At 28.6% G+C, this 12,794-nt stretch overlaps 1 protein-coding gene across 9 annotated transcripts in view; it reads right to left on the bottom strand.

Annotated features, from left to right (window-relative positions):
* Window positions 1–9,148, bottom strand: part of hrg (poly(A) polymerase hiiragi) — a 109,049-nt gene extending 99,901 nt beyond the window's left edge. For 8 of the 9 annotated variants that reach the window (XM_075355943.1, XM_075355940.1, XM_075355941.1 and 5 more), the window contains exon 1: window positions 9,016–9,148. The gene's annotated coding sequence lies outside the window, so the exon portion shown is untranslated. Of the gene's footprint in view, window positions 1–8,559 lie in introns of all 9 variants that reach the window. The other variant, XM_075355942.1, reaches the window with a different exon arrangement.
* Window positions 9,149–12,794: the final 3,646 nt, after the last annotated feature.

Genomic DNA, 12,794 nt, shown 5'->3' with positions numbered 1-12,794 from the left:
ATATTTTTAAAAAGCTATTTTGCTATGCTACGTATATAATACATTGACTATTCTTCAGAAGAAATTATTATTTTGCAAAAATTTGGATTTCCACACAATAAGTTCTGACATATTTGATTCATTGAATTCGTCTATTAAAAACCATTCCTTAAACTAAAAAAATTGTATCAATCTGTGTACCAATGCAGCAGCAAATATGCCTGGGAAGCACTACAGAGTAACAAAAAAGATTCACGAAATTGCTTCTTCTGATGTATTACTAACACATTGCATAATACATTGTCAGCACTTAGCAGCCAGAAATAAGTCACCTGAATTTGGAATGGAATGGAATGCAAAGTTGGCAGGAGTTTATTACTCCCTACTTTATCGCAGAACCTGGACAGAGTCCCTTGCTGCTGGATCATTCTAATCGGGCTTGTTTTTTTAAAAGGGTTAATTTTAAATAGCGGGTCTAATTTTTCAAGTTTTGTGTTATTTTAGTGAATTTAAGACGGATCACCTGAATTTAACAATGTTCTCCTGGAATTGACAAAACCTGTAATTTTGTAAAGAAAAGCGATCTTACTCTTGATTATTTGCTATTCTTTGTCAAGAGGTAGAAGCAGAACACCAACATCTCTTACTTCATGCAAAAGTAAGACGGCTCTCATGAGGAAAAGTGCTTACCAGACTTTACGAATTAAGGGTGGAAGTGAAGATATTTTTGGTAGAAAAACAGTATCCATTATCAAAATGTTTTTTCAAAATATATTTTACATTGTAAAACTGGCATATATAAGTGATATATTTTCTTACATAAATGGCTTAAATTTAAGTTTGCAGGGAAGTATGACAATTGCATTTAATTTATTTCACAAAATTGATAAATTTAAAAATAAACATAAAATTTTGGTTAAAAAAATAGAAGAAAATAATCCTGATGTATTTAATTCTTATTACGATTTTATTACTACACAAAAGGAATTAGTAGTTGATAATCTAAATGTAATAATAACTCAACATTTACAGTCACTATAAGATGAATTTGAAAAATATTTCCTTACAAACATAAACTTGCAGGAGATGAATTTATGGATAACTAATCCTTTTATTAAGAATAATTTCAATAATAAAAATTTAAATAACGAAGACAAAAAAGATCTCTTGGAACTGAGTACAGATATAACATTAAAAATCAAATTTTCAACTATGAATTTAATTAAATCTTGGATTGCAATAAAAAATGAATATTGAAATATACATAACAAAGCCATGCAAATTCCCTTAGAAACCACATATTTGTGTGAAGGTGGATTCTGTTATGAAACTGTTAAAACCAAAACAAGACATCAGTTATCAATAAATTCATCTCTTCAATTTGGTTTAAGTAATTTACAACCCAACACTGAAACAACTGTGCAAAATGAGCAACAACAAATTTCTCACTAACTTTCATTAACTGAAATTATATAATTTGTTTGTAATTCCTATTTTTAAATAAAATAACCTACACATTTATTTTTTATTTATTTTCTGATATTCATTTATGCATTGTTTTGTTGTTATAAATAGAAATGATATTAATTAATATTATGTGCATGTAAGCATGTAAATTTAATTACTAATAAAATAAAAATTTGGTTGTATTTTTTTTTTTTTTTTTTTTTTTGCTAGTCAAAAAATCTAAGCTGAGGGTCTGTTGGTCAGTGTTTCCTCTAATTTTTGGTGACCTGTATGTGAATTTTTTTGTATGTGCAGTTTTTTCAAAAATAAAAAAAATCTTTGTACAGCAATAAAACAAATGTTTTGCATACAACATAAAAAAAATGATAAAACAAGAGTAGTCAAATATTAATGTGCAATAACTACAGATATAATTAGCCACTTAATTCACAGCTCTGTAGCATCCACAGGTAAATTAGATATAATTTATAATTACAATTACATTTAAAATCAGCAATAAGTAAGAGGTTAAGACATTCGAATGAAAAAATAGGAAAATTATACTGACTTACCTTGTAAAAACATAATCTGTTAACTTTTTTCGACTGCAGGTGATTAACTCATTATTATTTATTATTAATATTATTCAATAAAATTAAAAAAAATAATAATCAGATAATTAAACACATTTAATATAAATTTTAAACATCTTAATGAAGGCTATTAATTTTAAAACTTTTCTCTCCTGTCTTTTATTTTAACCACTCTGAATGAACTTTATCTAAATTAATATTGTTTAAATCACTCACATAAGATTTTACTTTATCAATATAAAATGATTTAAATGAATTTTTTTTATAAATTGATTTCTGTCTTGTTTTAATTAAATTCATTAAACTAAAGCGTCGGTCATAATCTGCACTAAAAAAGGTAAACTAAAGTCTCACTTGCAATCTGCACTAAAAAAGGTACCCCTAACATCTAATAATTTTGAAAATTTGTTACATTATTCATTAAAAACAACATTACAAAGTCTGCAAAATCTTTTATTTGTTTCAATTTAATTTTTTCGCACACAGAATATTTAACTTCATTATATTGTTCTAATATTACAGATTTATCTCCAACAAAAGTTTTATAATTTAAGTACAGTTGCTCAATGTCTGATAATCCAAAACCAAAATCACATGATGATAAAGCTGTTATATATAAGGATATGCCATCTGCTACCTCATCTTTTGGAAATCTTTCTTCAAAATTTTTGTATAGCAAATTAAAATTTTTTAACATATCTTGTTATTTACTGCAATATTCTGATCAATAGCTTTTTGGAAAAGTGCTCACCTTACTGCTCCGCGCAATGTTGTCAGTAAGATATTGTTCTTCTAAAATTGTAATAAAATCAATATTTTCTAATTTCTTTGAACAGAATTTTGAAATTACATCATCTTTATCTTAATTTAAAGTATTCAATTAATGATTCATAATGACTAATTATTGCCTTTACAGTAAAATGCCTCTATAACCACCTCACCTCACTGATGGCCTTGAAAGCTATAGCTTCATTTTCAGAAGCATCAATATCTTTAAATTTATTTACTTTCATTGCATCTTGAGAACAGGGTATAAATAGTTCTTATCACAGTTTCAATATCAATTGTCACTTTTAAATTCTTTCAGCATCAAAAATGCACAAATCTTCATGATGTGTAACACAGTGTTGTTGAACCAAATGTGGTGCACGTTTAATTTAGCTGCTACATCATTTCCTTTTCCCAGCATAAAGGGAAGCTCCATCCAAAATAAACATAACAAGCTTTTGTAAATGAATCTGGTTGTCTACATAATGTTATGGAAACAACTGAAGAGAAATCGTAGGTCTGTAATTGAGTTATTCTAGCAAAAATAGTTTTATATTGATTAGATTCCCTAAATTTAAAATTAAACATTTTGTTGTAGAAATATCTCTACTTTCATCAATAATTAATTTATAAAAATCAGCCATTTTAATTTCATTTATCATTTCTTTTTTTACTACTGTATTAACTACTTCTAAAATTGAAAAGGCATAATATTTACTTTGCCAACTTTCTGGTATTTTGCCCTGTGGTTATTTATCTCTTGAACCAAATCAAAGAAATATTTATTTTTACTGCCAATAGTAAATTATATATTAAAATTTTCACTTCCTTAGGATTTGTTTTTTTCGCTCGCAGTCTTCTGGCGTTTCATTTAATAAACTTCCTAAACTAATTGTTGGTAATAAAACATTTTTACTTCTTAATTTTTGTACACTTTGGAATTTACTAATTAAATGGTGTTTTGCAAAGTCCAGTTTCCAAATCCCATCCATATTTTTCCAGTAACAAAATCACTATGCGCCTGTCCACATCCATCCTGCCCATCATGACAACAAACACAAACATAAATATTTATTTTAACTGAATTCATATTTTATTATGACTTTCCAAAGAATCATTTTCCGCAAACTAGTCGTTTATTTCATTTTAAACATGATAATCTAGGGTTTTGGTAATTTAATTAACAGACAGACTTCAAACTTTGAACTCACAGGTTATTATTAAAAAACCACTTAATATTTATTGTACCGGTTATTTTAATAAAATTATTTCCCCAAAAAACTTATAAAATTAATATTTAATAACAAAAGAAGATAATCACATAATTATGATTTTAACACAAATAAGATGTTGGCTTAAACACTGATGCAATTTTATGCACATGTTGTGCCATAAGCGTGACAGGAATTCCCAGAACTAGCTGTACAGCTGCCAAATGAGCATCACTATTCCACGACCTCACCAGTCACCAACAGTTGTCATCCACATAGACTTAATAGTTAGTGGTTAATTTGAACTTAAAACTAACATATCAACTTTTAATTTTTGAAGGTTCTGTATGCAAAATGTTGTGTGCGAATATTTTTCTTGTGCGCAATGTTAAAATCGATGTGCACATACGTACAACTAAGAGGGAACATTGCTGCTGGTCACTGTATATTTTCTATAATTTTACTGGTCTGTCATAAAAAAAAAAAGATTGAGAAACACTGGTCTAGACGGTGATATAAAAATTGAACACAATTCACTCAATTGTACTGTATCGTGATTACATTTAAAAACATTACATATTTTATTATATTAATGGACCTATGCATTAAACAAATAGCGTGACCAAAGATGAAACAAAATTTTATAACATAATACGCACTTTTTATAACTGCTGCAAATTATTGATTTTGTATCAAGCCTTTATATGTTCATTGTAAATATTATTAGTTACACTAGATTTCAATTTACTAAAAAATAAATATTATATATATATATATATATATATATATATATTATAAATGTATCTAAATTAAATTTTTTGTAGCCCATATTTCCTCTGTATGAAAATTCTAGCTAATTACAAAATATAAACTGATTCAGCCATTCCACAAGTAGAGAAATAAAAACCATTAATACCTTACTTTTCTCTTTCCATCAAAGCGCTTTTGGGCCTAAGCCCATCTTCAGTAATGTTTTTAAAAAAAAAATTTTTTTTCTCTTTTCACATTTACATTTTTGAGAAGTTAAAACTTTTACAACAAATATTTGTTGTCAATAATTTTTTTTAATTTTAAAACACAAATACTTAAAATGATTAAAAAAAAATTTTTTTTTTTAAAAACCATTACTAAAGATGGGCTTAGGCCTGAAAGCGCTTCGATGGAAAAAAAAAAGTAAGGTAAGGGTGTTCTTTATTTCTGTACTTGTGCAGTGGCTGAATAAGTTTATATTTTGTAATTTGTTTATATATATATGATCTTTCCCATTAAGTGGCAGCATTTATATTTTTGATGGGTACAGTGTAAATGCACCTTTGTATGGAATGACATCTTAGCCACATGGCAAGTCATTTACTACTGTCACCATGCCATAATTAATTTGTTCAAAATATTTAATTTCTCACAAGTCATTTGTGCAAGATGAACCCTTCTTTAATTGTTGCCATTCACACATGCTTATTTCTGCACAATAACATTCACTGTATAGTTAATGATTATTGTATAGTGTACGTTTATTATTAAATGAAGTTAAAAGAACCATTTATAAAAAAAATAATTAAAAAAATTAAAGAAAGCAATAATAACATTATTAATGTAATCAATCAAATACTGAATAATTATTGCTCTGACAATAATCTATTGTAGCTGAGTCACGGCTAGTAGGCCAGTCACTGCAATGTTGCTGACAATATGCAAAAATGATATCATTCCATCCCCTATACTATGGTGCTTTTACGGTATTCCCAACAAAAATCCAAATGCTGCAACTTAATAGAAAAGGTCCTACATATACACAGAGATAGCTTTATAAAATCTATATAACAAATACGATTTAAAAAGTGGCATTCTTAGTGTTCCCAACAAATAAAACGGGTATTCTAATCAGAACTACCCGATGTCATTAAAAAAAAAAGAAAAACAAACATAAAAATGTACACTTTGGATTAACTTCATCAAAACTTTATTTTTAGGAAGAAACATTGTCTTGGTCATAATCACTTTAGTCTACAGTAAAAAAAAATTAGATGTAGAATTGCCAAATAAGTCAACTACACTTTGCATTATATGAATTAACAGGGAATGAAATATTTTGCTTCAGCAGTCTTACTTACGTTAAATGGCAAAACAATAAACAAAGTAAATAATTTAAATAAACTTAAAATTTCTAGGCAGACTACAGTTAAAACATAAATAGTAAGCTTAAACATGGTTGAGTCAGCTATAGGCGATATTTAACTTCCTTAACTCTTCAGAAAAAAAAAATAAGTAAAATAACATAATACATAAAATAATAATTTTTCTTAATGTAAGAGTGTAAATATGTATCAAATATGTAAACATACATTTTTAACAAAGATTAACAGAGCTACTGGTTTTATAAATACTTACATTCATTAAATTATTATTTTTTAATAATTAATGGAGCACACAGTTTAAAAATTACATGGATAGTGAACTTCTACCAAAGTCTTCACAAAAACCTATATACTAAAAAGTAAAAACAATGTACTATTTATTTCACATCTACAAAGAAATTAGTAACATTATTTTCTATCAATAAACCTTAATTTGGCACAAACTTTAGAATCAAAATCTAAAGAACAGATAAAAAAATATTATTTTCCAGTATGATTTTATTAAAAAAAAAAATTACTTTTTTTTAGTAATAGGCATCAATACACAGGAAGCCACTCACAACGGAATGAAACTGGCATTTTAATAAAAACAAGACAAAAAATTCAGAAAACATGTTCTTACTAAGCATGAACTATAGTATTTTGAAATGAATTATCACAACAACTTATATACGTTGATTTAATAAATTGTTTTTGTCAATTTGGTTGAAATCTTACTATGTGTAAAACTCATGTGATTAATACATCTGGATGTCCTGATTGTGTTAAGCAATTTGCAAAGATTAATTCTGCTTTGTGTAATGTTTGTAAGTGTGTTTTTTAATCTGAGGATGAATATGTACAGTTCAATATAGAATTCAGGGTAACAACTGCAGTTAACTTGTGTGTTCCTAGGTTGTTGTTTACCAGTGTGCTTTGTAAGTTTACTATGTAATCTTGTGAGCATTCTAATTTATGAAAGCGATACAGCAACTTTCGGTACTTGTGTATTATAACGACACCACTAAAGTTGGGAGGTTATAACCAGTGCAACTGTTGGTGAGTTAAATAACTACTTTCTACTTCTTATCAGTAAGATGATAAAATAAAAATATTTGTTACAGTTAATGTTGAACTTAACTTAAAATATGAGCACTTAGAATTTGGGATATCCCATGTTGTGAAGAGAAGGCTGTTAGATTTTTGCAGGTTAGGTTAATTTCAATAAATAATTCAATTTCTAGTTTTGGGTTTCTACTTTATTCCTAACAGTCATCATAAATTTACAGACCTATTAAAATATAACATTTCAATCATGGTGGTACTGTTATAATACATAAGTACCCAACTTTCCTTCGTGAAAATTAATTGATGTGTTTGGGTTTATATATGTTCTGCCACTCCTGTTTTTCATTTTGTTCTGCATATCTATAATAGGTGCGAGTATTAGTTGGCCATTCAGTGATGGGTAAAAAATATTATTCCAAGTAGTTCATTAAAAGTATTAACACACAGCAGATGTTGTATGAATACAAATTAATGTATTAGTTCTATTCCATCTGGCCTACAACTGAGGAAGGACATAATTCATCAAAAAACCTTTTCTGGACGCAAACTTCCTTGTAATTTAAAAGTAGGTTATCCTGTTATCTGGTTTTTTAAGCGACATAATTTTTTTATATTAAATAAAATTTTAAACCACACTTTGTCATGTAGATCAAATTAATCCACTGGTTATATTTGTAAATGTTCTAGTGGTTATTATAATTAAATAGCCAAACATTTTTTTGTAAACAAGCTATTTAAGAACACAATATTTAGCTCATGCTATATAAAAAGGCCTGTAATTGTGTGGATAATTTAAAACCCTACAGCAGATACCAAATGTACACATGTATATTGAAATATTGCATAGAAAAAAAGTCAGTGGAAATCAAATCATCATTTAGGAGGCAGGTACAGTCAAAGTATAAACAAGAAAAAGTTTACATAAAAAAGACCAGTCATTAAGGCAATATAAATTTTACAAATAATACATAAGTACAAATATCACTCACCTTATACAATACTAATATAATATTAATTTACTCTAGTTATAAAATAAAAAAGCATTAATATTTTAACACAGGACACATATCCTATAATCAAGGAAATATTAAGAGAAACCTTATTTCATGTATATTGTTTTTATACAAAGTTTATAATGTGGAATAATTGTAACAATTGTGAGTCTAGCATGCTACATTACAGATTACAATGTTTTAAGGATCAAATGAAAACACCAGTTTAAAAAGCAATAACATCTGTTTCAATTACATTAACACATGCACAAAGAAAAAAGATCATATTGTATAAACTTAAATTGGAAATTTAGCATGATCGAATGGCTCAAATACTGAAATTACATGGCAAGGGCACAGAAAAATACAATGTAACATATATGCTTACCTAAAACAGGGCAAATATAACCGAAATACGTAAGCAATAAAGTATCAACACAACAAAAATATAAAGGTCAGGCTAAACTCATGAAATCGATCAATACACATAATCTCTCTTATTACAAGGTATCCTTTGCGTACCGAAGTAAACAAATGCTAGCTAACTAAAGTAAAATAAGGTTACGTAAAGAACTAGCGTTGCACAAAGAAAAATTTCAGTCACAAATTCCTCGTTATTTACACGTCTATGGAAAGCATACTCAACTATATTTTTACAACTAAAACGATATTCAGTAAGTTCGATTCACGATAAAACATTATAATAATTATAAAATTTTAAAAGCTACGATTAATTTAACCAGATCACGCCAAAACTTGACAACTAAATAGAACGTTGGCAGTCGAAATAACACAAGAATAAAAATAAGATAAATCGATACGTTAAAAACATAATTAAACATACGTGAAAATGAAATGTATGTAACACAAATTTTTAGTAACTGTTAAGATAACACAAACAAATAATTTAAGTAAGGAAGTACAGACTCCACACCACACACATGAAATATTACACAACGCCTAGATGACATCAAAATGGCGTCTTCTTACAACACAAGTACCAACATAACCTTGAACAAAATAACAATAAAACGTCTTACAATGATGTTTGATAGTGCTTTATTCTCAAATAGAATTTCTTTTCGCAAATTCCAGGTTTATTCCTTAAAACTAGAAATACCAATGGACCTGATGCAATCTCTGTGAGATATTGATTTGTTCTACTATAAGTGGGGAAATTTTGTTGTAAGTTCGCTGCGATAGTACAGAATAAGATCAAAGTTGACTGCAATAAGAACCGTTTCCTGTTCGTGTTTGCAATTTTACGCGCTCTGAAGGATTAATTCTAATTTCAAATCCATGAGAACAGCCAGATTTTGGTGTAATCTTAATAAATCATACACAATCATGAAAATACCATCTACTTATCGCCCCAATTTCATTTAAAAATATGCAGCACCTCACCATTGTGCCTATAGTCATTTACCTGTTATTTCAGTCACAATGTTTTTTATCGCTCGCTCAGCCACTTACAATGTATTTTTTGTGTAACCCAATTCTACATAGTCCATAATCTTCAATGTTTTGCACTAATCATTTATTCTCCTTTATTGAAATCAATGTCCTAACTTACCCAGACTATCTGAAAAATTGCGTTTTTTTTCATTCTGAATAATTTTCTGAACAGTTCTTTTTTTTACTACCCATGCAGTTTGAAGGGTAATAGATTGTTTCTATTGAAATCATGTTGCTAACTATTTGTTAAAGCATGTATTACGACATTACAGTGAAACATTTTCTAGGATAATAGAATGGTTAAGCAGCATGACAGAGTTCTCAGGATAGAACCTTTTACCCAGCTCCAAGTGAAAAAGTGTAGTACAAACATTTGTCATCTTGATTACTACCTCTGAAACATATGCAGAGATTTTGTATTATGTGACAGCTCTATATGATTATACAGTGCTTTACTCTTAAATGGATTTTTTATTTATTTAACGTAATAAAAAATTTATTTAATCATACAAAATATGACTATATAGATTTTTAATAATGAATTTAATCAACATTGAAAGACTTTAAGCTGACAAATAAATTTTAGTAGCTGGCATGTACAAGCTCACTGTAATTAATATATAGTACTTACAATGTAAGTAACTAATGAGGAGCTAAAGATCACAGACCAAATAGAAGTGGCACAAAACTAGTTTTGGATAAGTCATATGACAAATATAGCAGTACAATTTTTACTAAATCTGAAATCAAAATACATTTGGCTTTAATGACATACTGGGATGATTTTGAGATACCGGTACTCATAGAAATTGAATTACATATAATTATGTTTGTTAACTAGCCACAATATGGTGATTCCCAGTTTGAAGAGTCCAAAAATTTTTAAACAAAAAATTTATTGTTGTTATTGGTGATTTTAGTCATCACAGTACAGCTGGGAAATATGCTGCAAGTAATAAAAATAGTGAAGAAGTAAAAGTAGGCTAAGTGGAAGAAACTTGCTTTTAAAAATGACCCAAGATGCTACCCTCGTTTAATAACAATAGGTGAAAATGTGGGGTTAAAATCCTTACATCTTTTTTGTTAGTGATGAATTAGATCAGAATATATCAAGGTATATTCAGAAGTTGTCCCCCTTAAGAGATGTTTTAATTTTAAACACACTAATTGTGAAAAGTTTGTAAAGAAGCTGGATTAGAAAGTGGTTAAATACTGACAAAATTATTTATGATTATTAACTGAACTGCAAGAAGAGTGACACATAGACACATTCCAAGAGGATATCAAACAAATTACACACATGAACTCAATGTAGATTCAAAAGGTCAGAGAAGTTCAAACAGTTATTTGAAAATCATCCTTCTCTAAAAAGACTCAAGCTGGTGAAGATCTCCTGCATGCAGTTTTCATCAGCAGAAGAGAAAAATATGGCAGTCTCTTGAGTAAACTTGACAAGAAATAAGATCACTGATGTGCTTTAAAAATAATTAAGAACCTCAACAAAGATTCCATCAGCCTGGCATAAAACTTTACTTATTATATTCCTTTAGAAGTATTGAAATCAGCAATATGAATTTTTTTGCAAAAATCAGACAAATAAAAAACATGACAGCAGGTCATGATGATCTTATGACAGAGGAAATGAAATATTTTGAACCAGAAACAATTAAATGGAAACCAAACTGAACAGCTTTATTACTACCAGCCAATTCCAAAGATGTGGGGGAAAACATTGACAGTGGCCATATTGAAACCAGGAAAGACTCCATCTGACCATAAAAACTTCCAACTTTCTCTCTCTCTGCCATCTTTTTAAAAAAACAATGATATTCAACAATATTTCTCCTTTTAATTGAAGAAAAGACCATCTCTCACAAATAGGTTTTGGGTAAATCATGTTGTGGATAGATCCAAAATGTAACTTAGTCCATTTAGGGTAGTTTTGAACAAAAGCAAACACTGGAGTTACAGCATTTATTGATTTGATTCTATAATAAGCATATAATAAAATAAACTAAAAATGGTTCTGTCAAAGGTATATAAACTTACTAAAAACATCTCATAAAAGAGGCATTTCTATGTAAAATAAAAAAAAAAATGGTGCAAAAACAGATTTCCTAATGGGAATATTCTGGCATTGACATCTATACAAATGACCAACCAATCTTATTTGAAGTTAAGCAATTTGTGTATGCAGATAACACAGCAGAAGCTACTCAAAACAGACTTTTTGAGGCTGTAGAAGAAAGATTAATTAAATACTATAATTACAATCACTTGAAATCAAAATTCATGTGTTTCTCTTGCACTTGAGAATTAAAAATGCTAAGAAGAAGCTCAATATTAGATAGAGAAACTTGAACACTGAGAACTTGGAGAACTTGAGCACTGTGGAGCCCCAAAAGATCTTATAGAGAGCTTGGATTGCACTCTCTCCTTTAAGGGTACTATCAAGATACAAATTGAAGAATTTTCTACAAAAGCTAAACAATATGTAAACTAACAGGCAGATCTTTGGGACATATAAAACAAATGTTCTTTGAAGATCAGTACTGACCTCGTTTTCTGTAAAATATACTGAACTAGTTTTTTTTAACTCTGTTCCTGTAAAACATATTGAAGTAGCATTAAGAGAAACAGAAAGAATAATAAAAAGATCCTAAGACCAACTTCAATTAGACTAACGTCTAAATTAAACCATCTGGCAGGAATTCAACCTCTGGATGTAAGAAGGTAGAAGTGGCTATGAAGATGGGGAAAAGGAAATGGCAGATTGCAGCCTCTCTTTAAGCACACAATTGTGAGTATTTGATCTCAAAATGCTAGAGTAGAAAGGAAGAAAAAATTCTGGGTAAAAGTTTGCCAGAAAACCTTTTCATAGAAGATCTACTTAATCAGTTTTACAGTAACAACTACTCATAAAGTTGATGGAATTCTAGGTAAAGGGGTAATATTTGGTTCTATATACCAAAAAGAAATGTTACTAACTATGATGTCTGTCAGTTATTTTTAATAAACGTTTAACAAATTTCAGTCAAGCAATTTTGTAATATTCAAATAAAAATTTTGTTAATGCTTCACTTTCTGATCATAGAGGTCCACATAACAACAGGCTTCAGAGTAAAGAAAAATGTGAGACTACTTGTCTCAGAACATTTACAGGAGATA

This window comes from Lycorma delicatula, chromosome 2 (genome assembly GCF_047948215.1).
Source record: "Lycorma delicatula isolate Av1 chromosome 2, ASM4794821v1, whole genome shotgun sequence".
In the NCBI taxonomy this organism is placed as follows: domain Eukaryota; kingdom Metazoa; phylum Arthropoda; class Insecta; order Hemiptera; family Fulgoridae; genus Lycorma; species Lycorma delicatula.
This window is presented reverse-complemented; position numbering and strand designations above follow the sequence as displayed.